At 33.6% G+C, this 5,533-nt stretch overlaps 1 pseudogene; it reads left to right on the forward strand.

Annotated features, from left to right (window-relative positions):
- Positions 1-4,124: 4,124 nt before the first annotated feature.
- LOC123838350 (ER membrane protein complex subunit 2-like) lies at positions 4,125-5,073 on the forward strand (annotated as a pseudogene).
- The last annotated feature ends 460 nt before the right edge of the window (positions 5,074-5,533 follow it).

The raw sequence follows: 5,533 nt of genomic DNA on the forward strand, positions 1-5,533 counted from the left end.
TATCAAAATCTGTTTAAGACACTACAATATAAGAGAACTATAGGCAGATATCTCTGATAAACACACATGCAAAATCCTCAACAAAATATTAGCAAGCTGGATCTAACAATACATTAAAAAAATAATTCACCATGATCAAGTGGAATTTACTCCTGTAATGCAAGTGTGTTCAATATTTGCAAATCAATCAACATATCACATCAACAAGAGAAAGGATAAAAATGATACAATCATCTTGATAGATGCAGAAAAAGCATTTGATGAAGTACAACATCCATTGATGATAAAAATCCTCAACAAGGTAGGTTTAGAGGGAACATACCTCAATATAATAGAGGCCATATATGAAAAATCCACAGCTAACATCATCTTCGATGATGAAAAACTGAGTGTTTCCCCCAAGATCAGGAACAAGACAAGGATGTCCACTCTCACCAATTTTATTCAGCATAGTACTGTTAGTCTTAGCCACAGCAATCAGACATGAATAAAAACAAAAGCATCCAAATTGGTAAGAAAGAAGTAAAACTTTCATTATTTGCAAGTGACATGATAGTATATAGAAAACTCTCAAGACTCCAAAAAAAAAAAAAAAAAAACTAGAACTGGTAAATGAATTCATTATAAAAAATAAATATACAGAATCTATTGTATTTCTATACACCAATAATGAAGTATACAAAATAAGTATACAGAGATCTGTTGCATTTCTATACACTAATAATGAAGTAGCAAAATAGGAATTAAGAAAACTGTCTCATTTACCACTGCACCAAAAAGAATAAAATACCTGGGAATAAACTTAACCAAGGTGGTGAAAGACCTGTTTTCTGAAAACTATAAAACACTGATTAAAGAAATTGAGATAAAAAAACAAATGATATGATATTTCATGCTCATGGATTGGGGGAACAAATATTTTAAAAATGTCCATACTACCTAAAGCAATCTAAAAATTTAATGTATTCCCCCTATGAAAATATCAACAACATTTTTACAGAACTAGAAAAAATAGCCCTAAAATTTGTATGGAACCACACACACAAAAAAATCTCAAGTAATCAAGAACAAAAGAACAAAACTAGATACCACAATCCCAGATTTTAAAATATTGTACTAACTGTAATCAAAACTGGATACCGCAATCCCAGATTTCAAAATATTCTACTAACTGTAATCAAAACACTATGGTACTGGTACAAAAACAGACCCATAAATCAACAGACTAAAGTTCACAGAAATAAACCCATGATTATATACTCAATTAATCTATGACAAATAAGACAGGAATATGCAATGGTAAAAAGACAGTCTCTTCAATAAATAGTATTGGGAAAACTGGACAGCTACATGCAAAGAAATGGAACTGGCCCTCTCACACAATACAGAGAAAAAAACCTAAAGTGAATTAAAGACTTAAATGTGACATGTGAAATGATAAAAATCCTAGAAGAGAGCACGGGCAGTAATTCCTCTGACACTGGCCCAGGAGCAAAATTTTTCCAGATATGTCTCCTGAGGCAAAGGAAACAAAAGCATAAACTGTTGGGACCACATCAAAATAAAAAGCTCTGCTCAGCAAAGGAAATAATCAGCAAAACGAAAAGGCAACCTGTTGAATAGGAGAAGATATTTGCAAAAAACATATCTGATAAAGGGTGAGTATTCAAAAAACATTAAGAACTTACACAACTCAACATCAAAAAAAAAAAAGGAACAAAAACAAGTAATCTGATTAAAAATGGGCAGAAGACATGAACAGACATTTCTCCAAAGAAAACATACAGATAGCCAACAGACACATGAAAACATGCTCAGCATCACTAATCATCAGGGAAATGGAAATCAAAACCATGAGATTTCATCTCACACTTGTCAGAATGGCTAAAATTAACAACACAAAAAACAAATGTTTGTGAGGATGTAGAGAAAAAGGAACCTTCCTGCACTGTTGGTAGGAATGCAAACTGGTGTAGCCACTGTGGAAAACAGTGTGGAGGTTCCTCAAAAAAATAAAAATTAGAATTACTACATGAGGGGTACCTGAGTGTCTCATCCGACTCTTGATTTCAGCTCAGGTCATGGTCTTAGTGTTGTGAGATCCTTCCCACATCAGGCTCCACACTCAGTATAGAGCCTGCTTAAGATTCTCTCTCCCTCTGCCCCTCTCCTCCACTAGATCTCATTCTCAAGGAAGGAAGGAAGGAAGGAAGGAAAGAAGGAAGGAAAGAAGGAAAGAAAGAAGGAAGGAAGGAAGGAAGGAAGGATGGACCACATGATCCAGTAATTCCACTACTGTGAATTTACTCAAAGAACATGAAAACACTAAAAGATATTTGCACACCTATGTTTATTGCAACATTATTTACAATAGCCAAATTATGGAAGCAGCCTAAGTGTTCACTGATAGATGAATGGAAGAAGATGTGGTGTATATATAAAATGGAATATTACTTGGCCATAAAAAGAATAAAATCTTGCCATTTGCAAAAACATGGATGTATCTAGAGGGTATTACGTTAAGTGAAATAAGTCAGTCCAAGAAAGACAAATACCATATGATTTCATTCATATGTGGAATTTAACAACAACAAAAAAATGAACAAATTAACAAAACAAATAAACAGCAACAACAACAAAAAAGAGACAAACCAAAAAATAAACTCTTAAATATAGAGAACAAACTGATGGTTACCAGAGTGGAGGTAGGTGGAGAGATGGGTGAAAAAGGTGAAGGGGATTAGGAGTACACTTATCTTGATGAGCACTGAATAATGTATAGAATTGTTGAATCACTGTTTTGTACACCTGAAACTAATATAGCACTGTATGTTAATTATACTGTAATTAAAATAAAAAATAAAACAAGAAAAAAAAAGAAAGACTCAATTTAAGGGAAATTAATCTGTGTTCATGGATCACAAAACCTACTGTTGAAATGGCAATTATCTTTACATTGATATTCAGATTCAATGCAATCCCTATCAGTCACAGTTAGCTTCTTGTAGAAACTGACAAGCTCATCCTAAAATTCATAGACATGTTCAAGGACCCAGGATAGCCAAAACAGTGTTGAAAATACTGAAAAAAAAAAAAAGAAGAAGAAGAAGAAGAAGAAGAAAATTGCATGACTTATACTTTGTAATTACAAAACTTTCTACAAAGTAACATCAACAATATGGTATTGGCATAAGGATACACTATCAGTCAATGGAATAGAATTTAAGAATCCAGATATAAGCCTTCATATTTATGGTCAATGGTATTTTGACAAATGTGCCAAAGCAATTCATAGAGTAAAAAAGTCTTTTCAACTAATGGTACCAGGACAAATTTATATCCAAATGCAAAATATAAATTTGGGCATCTAAGCACATCATACAACATACACAAAAATTAACTTAATAGTTCAAATGACTAAATGTAAGAGATAAAAGTATAAAAGTATAAAACTCTTAGAAAAAAACAGGAAATATTTTTAAATTCATTAGATAACTGCCTCTTATATGTAACACTGAAACCAGAAATGACAAAGGAAAACCTCAGATAAAATGGATTCATCAAAATTAAAAACCATTGTGCAGTAAACAATACCATCAAGGAAGTAGAAAAACAGAAAGGGAGACTATATTTGAAATCATATACATGATAAGGAATTTGTATACAGAATACAGAAAGAACTCTTACAATTGAAGAAGAGAAAAGTAATCTGATTCAGAATGGGCTCTGTACAGACTTTTCTCCAAAGAAAATATACAAATAGCCAATAAACACATGAAAAAATGTTCAACATCAATAATCATTAGAAAAATTACAAAACTAAACCACAATCAGTTACCACTTCACACTCACTAGGATACTATAATCAAAGAGCCAGACAATTAAGATGTTGGCAAGGATATAAAGAAATTGGAACCCTCACACACTGCTGGTGCTAATGAAAAATGGTGTAGCCACTTTGGGAAATGATCTGGCAGTACATCAAAATGTTAAATATAGAGTTACCATATGACCTAATAATTTTACTCCTATGGAGGTACTCAAGAAAAATAAGTGATATAGGAGAATAAGTAATAATAGAAATAAAAAATAAATAAAAATACATGCCCTCTCGGCCTCCAGGTTCTGAGAAGATGGCGAAGGTCTCAGAGCTTTACGATGTCACTTGGGAAGAAATGCGAGATAAAATGAGAGAATGGAGAGAAGAAGACTCACGAAACCGTGAGCAAATTGTGGAAGTTGGAGAGGAATTAATTCATGAATATGCTTCTAAGCTTAGAGATGGTATTTGGATCATATATGAGCAAGTGATGATTGCAGCCCTAAACTATGGTCGAGATGATTTGGCATTGTTTGGTCTTCAGGAGTTGAGAAGACAGTTCCCTGGCAGTCACAGAGTCAAGAGATTTGAAGCATGAGATTTGAAGCCATGGAAAGATAGGATGATGCTCTACAACTATATGATAGAATTTTACAAGAAGATCCAACTAACACTGCTGCAAGAAAGCATAAGACTGCCATTCGAAAAGCCCAGGGGAAAAATGTGGAGGCCATTCGGGAACTGAATGAGTATCTGGAACAATTTTTTGGGGACCAAGAAGCTTGGCACGAACTTGCAGAACTTTGTATCAATGAACATGACTATGCTAAAGCAGCCTTTTGTTTAGAGGAGCTAATGATGACTAATCCACATAACCACTTACACTGTCAGCAGTATGCTGAAGTTAAATATACCCAAGGTGGACTTGAAAACCTCAAACTTTCTTGAAAGTATTTTGCTCAGGCACTGAAACTGAACAACAGAAATATGAGAGCTTTGTTTGGGTTTTACATGTCGGCAAGTCATATTGCTTCTAATCCAAAAGCAAGTGCAAAAACAAAAAAGGACAACATGAAATATGTGAGTTGGGCAGCTAATCAAATAAACAGAGCTTATCAGTTTGCAGGTCGAAGTAAGAAGGAAATCAAATACACTCTTACGGCAGTCGAAGACATGTTGGAAACACTACAGATCACCCAGTCTTAAGGTTCCAAACTCTTTCACATTACATTTCACAACTGCACAATTGAACTTACTGGCCTGTGACTTATTTACTAAATGCCTAGTGCTATTTATGTACTAATTTTTTGTTAAGAGGGCAATTGTAAAGAATGTTTATATAAACCTAAAATGCCTTTTACTGCTAAGCAGGAAGATGGAGAAAGTCCACGGAAGAGAGATTTAACAAGATTCAAATTGATTGTACATCATTCTCTTCATATCACACATACATAACTCCTCTTAAACCACAACCTGATGTACAAATCCCATAAATAAATCATGTGATTTATTAACTTGCAAAAAAAAAAATACATGCCCTCTCAAAAACATGTTCATAGCAACATTATTTAGAATAATCAAACAGAAATAACCTAAATGTCTACCAACTTTTATTTTTTTAATTTTTAAAATATTTTATTTATTTATTTGACAGAGAGAGAGAGAGAGAGAGAGAGAGAGTGCACAGAAGCAGGAAGCGCAGCAGAGGGAGAG

This window comes from Mirounga angustirostris, unplaced genomic scaffold (assembly GCF_029215605.1).
Source record: "Mirounga angustirostris isolate CCGP_5_RB_7025 unplaced genomic scaffold, mMirAng1.0.hap1 SCAF_3, whole genome shotgun sequence".
Taxonomy (NCBI): domain Eukaryota; kingdom Metazoa; phylum Chordata; class Mammalia; order Carnivora; family Phocidae; genus Mirounga; species Mirounga angustirostris.